This window comes from Bos javanicus, chromosome 19, assembly GCF_032452875.1.
Source record: "Bos javanicus breed banteng chromosome 19, ARS-OSU_banteng_1.0, whole genome shotgun sequence".
Taxonomy (NCBI): domain Eukaryota; kingdom Metazoa; phylum Chordata; class Mammalia; order Artiodactyla; family Bovidae; genus Bos; species Bos javanicus.
Genome location: NC_083886.1, coordinates 33,316,643 through 33,331,574, shown reverse-complemented (window position 1 = coordinate 33,331,574; position 14,932 = coordinate 33,316,643). Strand labels below are relative to the sequence as shown.

At 43.9% G+C, this 14,932-nt stretch overlaps 1 long non-coding RNA gene across 3 annotated transcripts in view; it reads left to right on the top strand.

Moving 5' to 3' along the window:
• Positions 1-1,717: 1,717 nt before the first annotated feature.
• The window catches only part of LOC133232121 (uncharacterized), a 63,524-nt gene continuing 50,309 nt past the window's right edge, over positions 1,718-14,932 (top strand). Inside the window, exon 1 of one of the 3 annotated variants that reach the window (XR_009731314.1) lies at positions 1,718-2,961. This is a non-coding gene — a long non-coding RNA (uncharacterized LOC133232121). The remainder of the gene's footprint in view (positions 2,962-14,932) is intronic. The other 2 variants (XR_009731312.1, XR_009731313.1) reach the window with 2 other exon arrangements.

Below are 14,932 nucleotides of genomic sequence, written 5' to 3'. Positions count from 1 at the left end.
CATTTTGAATGAATGAAATGGTCAATTTTAAAAATGCATCATTAAAGCAAATCATAAGTGTGGTCTTGCACAACTGGGAAGGCTAAGACACTCCCTTGCACAGACTCCTTCCATTGCACATGATCTCAGTTACTCACTGTAACTGAGATTGTGGCTTATCTGGGTACGTCGTCCATGTGCCACCCTGATGAGGTCTGACTGTGACCTTCCCCTTCTAATCAGAGATCAGATCTAACTTGCTGTCTTGGTTTTTCCTTTCTGGTTTGTGTCTCTGTCCCTTCAATTTCTTTGCTCCAGCTTACAATTTTAGGTGCTGCTGGCAAGCTATTCCCTTTCTCCCATGAACTAAATATCATGCTCGATAAAGATCTTTGCTTGGAAAAATAAAAAAGGAAACAAGGAAATATATGCAGGGCGAACAAAATCCCTGTGCTCTTTGGACTCCCCATAAAGCCACTCTGGGGCGGCATCCTCGTTCCTCCCTGCGTGGCTGGCTCTGGTGTTCCAGAAGCCATTGTCCTACCTGTGTCGCAGACCCGACTGTGATGTTGCCAGGCTCAGCTCTGGGCACTGGGCTCTGCCGGGAGGATCTGAGTCCTTCCATATAGTGAGTCAATCTGGGCAGACAAATCCTGCTGAAAGGAGTTATAAATTGGGGATTGTGAACCTCTCCTGCTGAGAGGCACTAACCGTTTATAAGGGAGAAAAATTGATAAACCCCCGGGTATGATTTTTTGTTTCACTTCACTCTGGGGCCAGCTGTGAACAGGAAACGACTGTAAACAGCCTATTAGCAAAACTGCTTCAGTCATAAGACTGCAAGGGAAAGTCGTGAGCAATTGTTACGGCAGCCAGGGCTTCCCACGTTGTTCTGAAAGGCAAGAACAGTGGAATGAAGCTCTGAGGTACACCCATGCTGCCAAACACAAAACGAAATAACATCCGCAGATGCTTTGTGAGGACGGAAGCTTACAACACCATGATGAGCCCACCTCTGTTCCTGCTTTTGTTCTCAGAGTGGAGACCGCTCTCCACCCCTGGGCCCTCACACCCTCCCGTGGGACATTTATTATGGGCCAAGCGTGCAAGGAAAGGAAAATGGTACCCAGAGATGCACAAGACGAGAAAGTGTTAGTCATTCAGCCGTGCCGGACTCTGCGATTCCATGGACTTGCAGCCCACCAGGCTCCTCTGTCCATGGGATTTTTCCAGGCAAGGATACCGGAGTGAGTTGCCATTTCCTTCTCCAGGAGATTTTCCTGATCCAGGGATCGAACCTGGGTCTCCTGCCTTGCAGGCAGATTCTTTATCATCTGAGCCACCAGGGAAGCCCAAGATGAGAAAGCACATTGCAGTGGCAAGCCATGAGTCCACCCAAGTCCCCGGTGGGGAGGCAGAAGAGAGAAAGGTCACTCTTCCCTGAGTTGTTCAGAGGAGAAAATAGAAGGACACGTCTTGTGAACCTAGGCATGAAATACGGGGTGAGGGGAAGAGAGGAGACAGAAGGTGAATCTGCACAGAAGGGGCAGCAGAAAGAGAGGCTTTGGGGAGAAAATTCTCTGATGGGGCTGGGAGTCATTTTAAGGGCAGTTTGCCATTGTGTGTGTGTGTGTGTGTGTGTGTGTACGTGTGCGCATGTGCTCGTGCACACGCTCAGCTGTGTCTGACTCTGCGACCCCATGGACTATAGCCGGCCAGGCTCCTTTGTTCTTGGGATTCTCCAGACAAGCACATTGATACCTGAACATAAATTAAGTGGAAAGATTTCAAAAATTCAAATGTGAGTGAGGCTGGGCTGTGTCTGAAGTCTTATTATTTTTCAGTTGGATTCCACAGAGAATACAGCGGCCTTGGACAGATCTGCGGTTTCAGCAAAGCAGCTTGGTGCCTCGGTGCTGGAGGTGGGGGGTGCGGTGACGGCTTCCTCGGGGCCAGTGTCCCTTGGCCGTCCCTCCTTCTAGGGTGGATGAAATAAAGCTCCCTTTACTGCCAGTGCCCCCTGGCACGGCTTCTCAGAAGGTATTCCAAACCCGAGGCCCTGGGGGCACCCTAGACCACTGGAGATCTCTGTGAGGCCAATGTGAGCCTTCGTCTCTTTGGCTGGATTTCAGACCCAACACCTCGGGTCCCAGGGAGCCTGGCCTGACCTTGTGGAGGGTTGTTTATTAGCTGTTCTGCTAAAGTTCCATTCATTGGTTTAAATAAACAACTCGCATCTAACTCAAGGCTCTCCCCTGGCAGCCTTAAATCAAAGGAAGCTTCTGTTATACTTTATTACTTTAACTTTGTGAATTTGAATTAAAAGGAGGGGCAGCCAAGACCAAATTGTTTTATGACTCAGCTGCAGCCGCGTTACAAGTTCAGCTAAAAGCCAGTGTTTGCACCCCAAAGCCCTTACCCCGTGCCAGTGTTTTCATTGTGCAAACCCCTTTAGCATCAGGGCTGCAGAAAAGCAGAAGAGGAGGTTTGGCATCAACTAAGCAGAACCATTTTGAATGGCTGTTTTGAGGTTGGAGGTGGTGAGAAGTACAGAGAGACGCAAGGGCTCAGGACCAGGCTCTGGTCTCCACCTTTCCGTGACATAGCTCTGTGACACTGGGCAGTCACTTTGTAGCTCTAACCTTCAGTTTCTTCTTTTGGTGAAAATTTAAGAACAGGCAAAATAATTTTCATGTTCCTTTTAGGTTTAAAATTCCATGGCTCTGTGATTTCACAGACAGCAGTGATGTAATCAGAGAGAGAGGTCAGATGTAAAAGGCCAGATGAAGTTGCAGTGGCAACTTCAGTCTGTAAATCAGAGGGCATCTTCTAAGAAGTTGTAGCAAGAGAACACATCACATAAGAGTTATTTCCGACCCCAAATCAGTTCATTTTGCAATAAGGGATGAAGAGAAGGGTGTCAGATTTGGGAGAAGGTAAAACAGACTGAATGTGTGCTACAGGAGATCTGCAGCTGCAAAGGTAAGGCTGTTGTTTAGGGCGATTCCAAGCTTTTTGTCTTGTTGGTGCCAAGATAGGAAATATGAAAGAAGGGACATGTTTAGGCGACTGCAATCATTAATTCATTTTGGAATATGTAGAAAATCTTTATCTTGATTTGAAAAGCAGATAAAATCTTCAAGAATCTTTAAAGTCATTATTAATTTAATAGTTAAAGCAGCATATATTCCTCCTACAAAAATTAGAAGCACAGAAAAATCAAAATATACAGAAAAGCCTACTGCCCATAGTTTCACTGTACACACAGAAATAATCACTATACTTTAGTGGGAAAAATATAATTCTTTTCCCTCTTAGAGAAATATGGTCAAGAGCCAAGAATGGTGGTTTGTGGCAAGCTAATCTATACAAAGTATATGGACACACACATATATATTTTTCTTAATATTTTAAAACATTTTCCAATGATGCTATAGCTTTTAATTGTGCACATTATTCATTTCAAAGTTTTGAGTTGTTTCCATTTTTCTATATTAAGTACTGTATGGATATCCTTATACCTAAATTCTTAGTCAAATTATTTCAAAAATATAAATTATTAGAAGCAAAGTTCTGAATAAAAATATGTAAACATTTTTAAAGGTCTGATCCATACTGCCAAAATGCCTTTCAAAAGTTGGACCAATTTATGGCCCTAGAAATGTTATATTGAAACATGTTACTCATATCCTTGTGGACTTAGGGAAATGTATTTCTTTTTAATTATTATCAATCAAAGTTGCTCTTATATTTTGAATGATATCATACTTTAAAATATATTTATCCATCATGACTATTTCTTCTTTGGTAAACTATCTTTCCAAGCTTTTTTTCCTCTTTTTATTTTAGATGGTTGGTTATCTGTTATTGATTTTTAGAACTTTTAATATATTATGAATTTAATCTTTTTTTCCTGCATGAACATTATGATCTTTTTTACTCAGATTTATCTCATTTGTTTAAGGTGTTTTGTGACTTATGTATGTATATTTTAATACATAGTGTTACTTTAATAATTTGTTATTTAATACAAAGTGTATATTAGTACACTTTGAATGTGTATCTTTTCATGTATGCTTTTGCTTTTAGTGGCACCCCACTCCAGTACTCTTGCCTGGAAATCCCATGGACGGAGGAGCCTGGAAGGCTGCAGTCCATGCGGTCGCTGAGGGTCGGACACGACTGAGTGACTTCACTTTCACTTTTCACTTTCATGCATTGGAGAAGGAAATGGCAACCCACTCCAGTGTTCTTGCCTGGAGAACCCCAGGGTCGGGGGAGCCTGGTGGGCTGCCGTCTATGGGGTCGCACAGAGTCGGACACGACTGAAGTGACTTAGCAGCAGCAGCAGCAAATATATATAAAGGCTAATTTTTATAAATTACATAAAGATATTTTCTGATTTTTAAGTTGCTTTAAAATATTTTCACCTATAATTCATTTCAACTTCAGTTTGACATAAGATAACAACTCTGTCAGGGATAAGCCATCACCTGGTGAATTACATCATTTATCTATTGACTTAAAATACCTCTTTTAGCATATTCTTGTTGTTCAGTCACTAAGTCATGTCCAACTCTTTGCAACCCTATGAACTGCAGCATACCAGTCTGTCCTGTCCTTCACTATCTCTTAGAATTTGCTCAGATTCATGTCCATGAGTTGGTGATGCTATTTAGCCATTTCATCCTCTGCCACCCACTTCCCCTTTAGCCTTCAATCTTTCCCAGCATCAGGGTCTTTTCTAATGAATCGGCTCTTCGCATCAGGTGGACAAAGTATTGGAGTTTCAGCTTCAACATCAGTCCTTCCTATGACGATTCAGGATTGATTTCCTTTAGGATTGACTGGTTAATTGACAAAGTAATAATGATGACCTCAAAATTTTAAACACCAAACTTCAGTGTTAATTTGGGGTAACTTGACCATTCTACCAGCCTGGGACATGTTATTGGTAGAGAACGTTAGTGGAAAATATTTCAAAAGGGATTTGAGGCCAGAGTTTTAACACTTGCTAAGTCCAGGGCTTTGAGACACTGCTTAAAAGGATTTTGTTTTAAAGTTCAGGAGAAATGGTGCTTTTTTTTCTCCCCTAGCTCTACAAGGCTGCATGTTACCAAACTCTCAGTCAAGAGTGATGATAACAGGGAGAAAATGTTTCTCCTAGAGAAGCTGTGATTCCTTCTATCTGGCTTGCAGACTGGCTACCGTGGAATGAAGATCATTCCTCTTTTGTGGGATATTGCTGAGAAAAGTAGGAGGCAGCCAACGTACACCAACATTCCGACCGTCTCCTACCATTTCCTCTAATTATTCCTTTACCTTTGCAGTACAATAATCCCTGTGTCTCATTTTCATCCTGTTTGAAAAACGCTCAGGTCTCATAGTTGCCCCCTTGCATTTCGTCATAGCATCTTCCTCTCTGATCTTGACCTGGGTGTTTGATATCAGTTCAGAATAGCTCTTCTGAATAGCAAGACGGGGGTTGGTGATGCTTTAAGACACTGCAGCACGGCAAGGTGACTTCTCGGCAGCTCTTCTCTGCATCTGGGCACCTGCTGTCCGTGAGTGGTGGCCGCTGCCTGACACAGCAAGGGAGCACCCTATCCTGTCTCCATTGCCTCTGCTGGCTCGACTCCTGCCTACGTGTTCCAGGCCAGCTGCAAATCCCACAGGACTTCTTCCCAGATCCCATCACTCATCCTGTGGTGGGGTGGAGAGGACGAGATGAACTGCACAGAAGCCCTGCCATCTCACCCACTTAGGGCAGCCGAGGAGAATCCCCTAAAGCCAGCAGGGATCGATTGTGTGGAAGGCAGTTTTTGCGTGGATGGGGAGTGGGGATGGTTTCAGGATAATTCAGGTACATTTCATTTATTGTGCACTTTATTTCTATTATGATTACATCAGCCCCACCTGTGATCAGGCATTAGGTCCCAGAGGTCGGGGACCTCTGGTCTAAAGGAAGCAGCCTGCTTTGAGCCTCTCAGCCTGCCTCCACTTCCAGCCTCCCCCAGCCCAGAGACAACAGAAGTGATAAGGGGGCGACAAAGCGGTCCCCTCCACGTGTCTCAGGAGGACCAAACTGCTTGCCAAGGAAGACGAGCTACAAGGCCACCAGGCTGTCCTAACCCCTGACCTTCTCATCATCTCTAGCTTAGATTCTCACAATAAGCATCAGCCTCCCATTACGGTGATGCTTAGAAAGATGTCTCCTCTGTTTTTAGGTTTCCTTAAAACAATCAGGACCACAGTGGGGGAAGGGAGAGGAAGCCAGCCCTCCAGACACATCCTTATCGGGTGCTCCCACTCTAAACCTTCCCCACTCTGGGGAAGATAGGCAGGGAATCTCACGGGTGGGGGGGGGCTCATTTTCCATGTAAAGCAAGAAGTCTGGGCTATTCTGAAAGGAACCCACAACTAACCTGGGTTTGGCCTCACTTGCTTTCCAAGAATTCATTGTGGACAGGGCAAGAACTAGACCTAGGAACTAGTGGATGGACAGGGAAGGGATTTAAAACGGGCAGCATGTGATTTGTATGCAACTGAGTTACAGATTCCGTTCCAAACTCTGGGGACACCAAGCCATCCATGTCACACAGCCTGCCACCTTTCTGCAATAGGCGATACTAAATCACGTGTTGTCATCAAGGCAGGATGTTTTCTCCCTTTATGAGTCAGCTTGGGATGCAAAATTAGACAAACATTGCAATGAAAAAATCCCCCACGTCTCATTTAACTCTTTCCTTACTCCAACCTCTCCTTTCACAGTTTCAATTAGTGTCTTGGCCCATTTGGAGAATATTTTATGATTAGGTTTTAAGAAGAATCCATCCATGACTGACTGCCCGAAACTAAACTGAAGTAAAATAAAGACATAAAGAACAATGTTCAGAGAAGGCCATTAAAGTAGCTTTTATTTATTTATTTTTCAGTTTATATGATTCTTTTTTTAATACAAATTTATTTATTTTAATTGGAGGCTAATTACTTTACAATATTGGCTTGGTTTTGCCATACATCAACATGAATCTGCCATGAGTGTACACGTGTTCCCCATCCTGAACCCCTCTCCCACCTCCCTCCCCATCCTATCCCTCTGGGTCATCCCAGTGCACTAGCCCTGAGCATCCTGTATCATGCATCAAACCTGGACTGGCAATTCGTTTCATATATGATATTATACATGTTTCAATGCCATTCTCCCAAATCATCTCACCCTCGCTCTTTCCCACAGAGTCCAAAAGACTATTCTATACATCTGTGTCTCTTTTGCTGTCTCACATACAGGGTTATCATTTCCATCTTTCTAAATTCCATATATATGCATTAGTATACTGTATTGGTGTTTTTCTTTCTGGCTTACTTCACTCTGTATAATAGGCTCCAGTTTCATCCACCTCATTAGAACTGATTCAAATGTATTATTTTTAATGGCTGAGTAATAGTCCATTGTGTATATGTACCACAGGTTTCTTATCCATTCGTCTGCTGATGGACATCTAGGTTGTTTCCATGTCCTGGCTATTATAAACAGTGCTGCGATGAACATTGGGGTACACGTGTCTCTTTCAATTCTGGTTTCCTCAGTGTGTACGCCAAGCAGTGGGATTGCTGGGTCATAAGGCAGTTTTATTTCCAGTTTTTTAAGGAATCTCTACACTGTTCTCCATAGTGGCTGTACTAGTTTGCATTCCCACCAACAGTGTAAGATGGTTCCCTTTTCTCCACATCCTCTCCAGCATTTATTGTTTGTAGACTTTTGGATAGCAGCCATTCTGACTGGCATGAGATGGTACCTCATTGTGGTTTTGATTTGCATTTCTCTGATAATGAGTAATGTTGAGCATCTTTTCATGTGTTTGTTAGCCATTTGTATGTCTTCTTTGGAGAAATGTCTGTTTAGTTCTTTGGCCCATTTTTTTTATTGGGTCGTTTATTTTTCTGGAATTGAGCTACAGGAGTTGCTTGTATATTTTTGTGACTAATTGTCAGTTGCTTCATTTGCTATTATTTTCTCCCATTCTGAAGGCTGTCTTTTCATCTTGCTTATAGTTTCCTTTGTTGTGCAGAAGCTTTTAATTTTAATTAGATCCCATTTGTTTATTTTTGCTTAAAATTCTATTTGGGGCTGTGCTGGGCTCTTGTGTGGACTTCCCTGGTGGCTCAGCTGGTAAATAATCTGCCTACAATGCAGGAGACCAATCGCTGGGTTGGGGAGATCCCCTGGAGAAGGGAAAGGCTACCCACTCCAGTATTCTGGTCTGGAGAATTCTGTGGACTGTCCATAGGGTGGCAAAGAGTCAGACATGACTGAGTGACTTTTACACATTTTTTCCACTCTTCTGGAGGGTCGAGGAACTCGAGGGGCAGCTGGTCTTGCCAGTTGCAGATGCAGAGTGGGCCCAGGTTGACAGTTGTCTGTGATTCCCTGAAGGGCCTCTGCTCTCGAAGGGAGCTCAGTATGAGTCAGCAAAGCCCTCATTAAGTGAGTCACACCATTAATAAAAGGTGCAGATTGCAAAGCAGTGTTTATTTCAGTGTTGATAGAAACCAGGGCACAGAGGCCTTGAATAGAAAATAACCTTGGGCCAGACACACTGAACCTGGGTGGGATCTGGAGTCCCAGGCTCACATTCCTTCCCAAATGCAAGCATTCAGATATGTGGCTTTCTTTGTCCTGCAGATGGGTGCCCTGCCCCCACCTCCAGGGTTTGCCCCTGCTTGACAGCTTACAAAGCCCATCCACTTACTAGTCCCTTGTCCCAACTTGAATAAGCCTTGGAACACTGATTAGGTGGTGTCCTCAATGAACAAGTGACAGTCCTGGGCCAAGAATCACCGCTCTGCTGTTCGTGCTGTGTGAATGTAGGTCACTTGCATAGCCTCTCTGTGTTTTAAACTGAGTACACAGCCCCCAGCACTCTTACTACCTTGGGTACCCTCCAATCTCCTCAGGGCTTCCCAGGCGGCTCAGTGCTAAAGAATCTGCCCGCCAATGCAGGAAACGCAAGAGACGTGGGTTCAATCCCTGAGTCGGGAAGATCTCCTGGAAGAGGAAATGGCAACCCACTGCAGTATTCTTACCTGGAGAATCCCATGGGCAGAGGAGCCTGGTGAGCTGCAGTCGACAGGGTCACAAGAGTTAGACACGACTTAGCGACTAAAATGCCACCACCCCTGGAAGAAGTGGCACTGAAGCTGAGATCTAGCAGAGGAATAGAAGTCAGCCAACTCAACTTGGGGAAGAAACTCATTTCCCGTGGGGGTGAATGATGCCACGGGCAACGGGAGAGGACGTGTCATTTCCAGGGAGTGGTGGCTCAAGTGGGACAGGGCCAGCAAGCCTGGTAGGAATTTTGGCCCTTATTTTAAAGGCAGTAAGAAATGAGGCTTCCCTGGTGGCTCAGATAGTAAAGAATCTGCCTGCAATGCAGGAGACCTGGGTTCAATCCCTGGGTCAGGAAGATCCCCTGAAGAAGGACATGGCAACTCACCCCAGTGTTTTTGCCTGGAGAATCCCATGGACAGAGGAGCCTGGCTGGCTACAGTCCCTGGGGTAGCAAAAGAGTCAGTCACGACTGAGCGACTAAGACTTAAAGGCAGTAACTCTGTTTCTAAGATCATTTTGACTTAGGTGATTTGATGTGGTTCTGGTGTTGACATCACCACATTTCAACACATGGCGAGTCTGACGCAGGAGTAACACACACCTCTTAGCAGGGAAAAGCACTCTTTCATAACCAAGCAGTGTGTCCAACATTAGGTACACGTGATTCTCAGGTCAGGCCCAGCCCGGGAATAGATCTGCTTTGTATGTGATTTGGTACGTTTTCAAGTTAAAAGCTTCATCACTATAAAAGTATGAGGGGAAAATGTGGATGACTATTTCTATAATCCTAGGGTAAGTAGGTAGAAAAATATAGGGTAACGCTGAAAGAGGTGCCTACACAAAATTAAAACTTTTCTTAGCTGCCAGAAAAGAACTACAAATGCTAAAATATAAACAGAAATGAAAAGGTTTTGTGATTATGGAAATAAGTAATAATATAATTGTATGATTAAAAACCCAGGGCTTTCCTGGTGGCTCAGTGGTAAAGAATTCGCCTGCAATGCAGGAGGTGCAGGTTCTACCCCTGGTCCAGGAAGATCCCACATGCCACAGAGCAACTAAGCCTGTGTGCCACAATTATTAAGCCTGTGTTCTAGGGCCCAGACCACAACTACTGAGGCCGGTGCACCCTAGAGCCCATGTTCTTCAATAAGAGAAGCCACCGCAATGAGAAGACCACACACTGTGTGAAAAGTAGACCCTGTTCTCCTCAAATAGAGCAAAGTCCATGCAGCAATGAAAACTCAGCACAGCCCCCCCCCCCAAAAAAAAACACTCTGAATGCACAGGTAGTTTTAAAAGCAGTGGGAATGGGATGAAGAACTTGTCAGATTAATGAGTGACTCATGAAAGAAGAAATACTCGGAATACAGGAGGGCAGAGGACTGTGTGTTTGGTTGAGTGACATGTATATGCTGAGAGCATAGAATGGTCTGGTGGATTGTAGGTGCTCTTTGTTGAATGATTAGACAGGAAGATCTTTTGCTTCACTCCACTTCACCCCCAGATGATGGGGATGGGGGTGCCGGGGAACTAACACCTGTAGAAGCAGTTCTCATCCAGTCATGGACTGGAAATGAATTGCTGTTGCTGTTGAATTGCTAAGTCATGTCTGACTCTTTGTGACCCCATGGACTGTCGTCTGCCAGGTTCCTCTGCCCATGGGGTTTCCCAGGCAAGAATACTGGAGTGGAGTGCCATTTCCTCCTCCGGGGGATCTTCCCAACTCAGGGATCGAACCTGTGTCTCCTGCATTGGCAGGCAGATTCTTTACCACTGAGCCACCAGGGAAGCCCTGGAAATGGAATCCAAATACACTAATATACTTTCTCTCAGATAGGACCACTGAGAGGGGTGTTTCACTTGGTCCGACTGATACCTCCAGCAGGACTGAACCCCAGCTGCTCACGGTGGTGACCTTGCTCTTTTTTGCAGTGTGTATCGACTTCTTTCCCTACTGTCTTACTTCCCCTCTCTCCTAGAGCTGCTTCTTAGATTACTTCCAAAATAAAGGACTTACAAGGACTTCCCTAGCGGTCCAGTGGTAGGTATATGACTTGATCCCTGGTCAGGAAGCTAAGATTCCACATGTCTCATGGCCAAGACAACAAAAAAACATTAAAAAAACAGAAACGGTGTTGTAACAAATCAATAAAGACTTAAAAATGGTCCAGATCAAAGTAAAGGACTTACATCCTAATTCTACCTCAGCACTGCCTTTAGAGGAATTCAGCTTAAGACAAAATGTACATTTTAGGAAGAAAAGGTAATGCATGCATCACACTCCTTCTTTATACTCTTCAGAATTGTCTAAATATACAATGAACATGAGATTAAGAAAAAATAAAACCAAGCCACCACCACCAACATGAGAAATCCCCATGATATCAAATTTCCATGAACTTCCCATGCTTTTTCTTAGGAGTTAGAAAAAATGCACAAGTCAGATAAATTAATATACTTCTTTCCCACTAAAAACAAGGAAATAATCTTGGTGTCTATGGTGCAAATGATAATTTGGAAGATGCATTAAAACAAATGGAAAAAAAGCGAGAACCTCAAAATGTGGTAGCATTTTCCAAGTTTGATCGTGAAAGGAGACCATGAAAAGAGAAGCTCTCTCTCTCATTTCCTCCAAGTGTGCTGATTTGATGGGGGAAGGTTATGTTCATTTCAAGGGGACCAGTGGATATGAAGCAGGAGTCATCATAGATTCCACATCTGTCTCCCTCCCACCCCTCCATCCGTGGCTCCAAGGAAAAGATGGAGAAGCTGTTCATCCATGCCTTCCACAAAGGCATCACTATTCTTTGCCAATCCCTGGGCCAGGCTGGAAAAAGAAGGCTTCAAAAGGTATACAGGTCTCTGCTGTCAAGGTGCTGGTGGAGAGAGAAATGGAAAACAACCAACTGCCTGAACATGGGTATTTCATCCGGACATGTCCTTTGAGGGCAATAAGTGGAGGAATAGGGTGAACGATCAGGTCAGAGTGAATTTGGTTTCTCTTCTAAATCAGTGGAGAGGGAAATTCTGCCAGGAGAAGTGTCATTCAATCTAAGACTCGAGAAGGTTACCAGCTGGGAAGACCTGAGGAAGTTTCCAGGCCAAGAAAGTCTGAGCGCTGGCTGAGAACTTGCTCTTTGAAAGGACCAGAAAGGAGATTAGAGTGGGTCTGGAGAATGGCAAGTGAGCCCACTTCATAAAACAAACAAAAAACCAACCCCAAACCCATAGTCAATACCCTGAAGTTTAGCATCAGACACAATAAATGGTTATACCAACTCTTGGCAAAGATATGAGAAAGAAAGGACCCTCTCCTGTACTGTTGGTGTGAGTACAGAATTTGTGGAAGGCAATTGGGTAATGCTCATCTAAATTTGAAATATTCTTTTCCTTTTTACTTCATTTATTTCCAAAGGGTTGAGAAGATCCCCTGGAGAAGGGAATGGCAACTCACTCGAGTGTTTTTGCGTAGAGAATTCCATGGACAGAGGAGCCTGGTGGGCTATAGTCCATGAGGTCACAAAGAGTTGGACATGAATTAGCAACTAACCCTTTCACTTTTCCCTGGTGGCTCGTAGGCAAAGAGTTCACCCGCCAACACAGGAGATGTGGATTCAATCCCTGGATGGGGAAGATCTCCCGGAGAAGGAAATGGCACTCCACTTCAGTATTCTTGCCTTAGGAAATCCCATGGACAGAGGAACCTGGAGGGCTACAGTCCATGGGGTCACAAAGAGTCAGACATGACTTAGCAACTAAACGACAACAACTTCCACAGGGCTTGAAATTTTACACTCATGGATTACTTCTACATTTTAAAAAAGCTATGACAACTTTAGATCCACTCTTTGGGCATGTATCCCACCGGGACACATATACCAACTACATGCCTGTGGAGCGATGGAAGGAGGTGCGTAAAAGACAGCAGAGGGTCTAAAACCAAAGGAAGAAGAGGTATTTTAAAGTAGAACTGAACTCAACTCCTTATTGTGGCCATGAAAATACTGATCTAGTGGAAGGCCAGAATCTAGAAGGAACCAGCTTGTGACCAACTTCTTGGTTTAATTAAAAGTGTGTTGCTTGAACAGTGTCCAAGTCAGGTCTTTCTGGCATTTTTAGGTCTTACCTTGGGTTCCCAAACTTCTTACCATTTGTCATGCTTTACAGCCACCCCACTAGGAAGAAACACAAGGTTGGTCTGTGTGAGTTAAACACACGAGCGTGTGCCAGTGCTTCTGTGGCATCATTTCCCCTAGGTGATACAAGAAGGAGCTTTGAGCCCCAGAGTGGCCTGTCACGGAGGCCAGTTTATTGCAATCAATTTTTCAGTAACTCCCAACTGGGCCAGAGTCAATCCAATAACAAAAGATGAAAGTGTCTAAACCTATTAAACTTCCAGGTGCCTGAATTTACTTAAATCACATATTCATTTCCTTCCCTGATCTCACTGCTAAGCTGTCAAAGCTCCATCCATGTGTCACCGAATCAACTCTTCTGGGGTCAATTACATTGAATTGCTTTGCTATTAATTGGATCACAGCCCAGCAGACTTAATTCAGTCTTCAACTGAAATAGTCCCTGATCCCATCACCCCCATGTCCTTTCTCTGAAAGCAACACAAAGGCATGTGTTGTTGGATTGTCCTCCTGGAGGCCAACCTTAAAATCCAGGCATGTTCTCTAACAACCCAGCTAGAGGAATGCTGAGCATAACCACTTGTGAGTGGATAACTGGTGCAGGTTCCTGGATCAACTATTTCGCTTGAGTCATAATTACATAGTGCTGCCTTTTTCCCTCCTCTTCGCAACCCAGAGCCATCAATGTAATGGTTTATTACTTCTTCAGTCCTCCTCCCAATCCCCATTGTTTATCACTCTCCATCTTCCAGAATGGAATTTTCTACCACCTACTCTAGACTTCTTTTGTTACAGAGTTAAATCCTGTTCATCTTTAGCACCTTTGCAAATGCCCACATTCTCTCCCTCCAGTTTCCTGCTTTTAATGTTCTCGAAAGCCCGCTTTCCATCCTAACTGATTGGAATGATTCCAAGAGGCCTTTCAGAAGCATGATGCATGGTATCTGTTTTCACTAAGGAAGGAGTGTGGCATCTTAAAGGAACAATGAAAGATTCTACTTCACAGCAGTATTTTTGCAGGTTTTAAAAACACCTGGATATATTCTATGATATTCTTGATGCTAAGAATTTCTCCTCCCAAATATGGATCTAACCCACAGCTGGAAATAACATGCACTCCAAATCCCCTTGCCAAAGAGTTAAATATCTTCCCAGCATTTTAAATCATTTAAAGGCACTTAACCATTCAAAATGGTATGAATGTTCCTTCCACTCACATGGAAAGCATTGAACAATTGACAAAGAGCATTAGAAGGGCTTCAAAACCAAAGTTAGGGGGGAAAAAATATCAGGAAAGGCAAATAAATGCTGCAGAGATTTATGAATGAAAATCTTGAACAAAACCAGAGGAAAAGGCTTATCAGGAATGAGTGGACAGTTCTTTGGTCTCACACTCGAATGGGCGAGAATTCATTTCTTCCGGCTATATACGCAAAGACAAAAACAGGTTTCTACAAAACGAATAAAACATAAACACCACAGAACAAATCAGGTTTTTTTGTTTTTTTAATGGGAAGTACATCAAATCATAAAAATATGACAGTAGAGCATACCTGGGGGAGAGCGGGAAGGAATGTACTTTTTTCTCTGCTCAAGGCTGAGCGCCGAAGAACTGATCCTTTCGAGTTGTGCTGCTGGAGAAGAGTCTAGAGAGTCCCTTGGACTGCAAAGAGATCAAACCAGTCAATTCTAAAGGAAATCA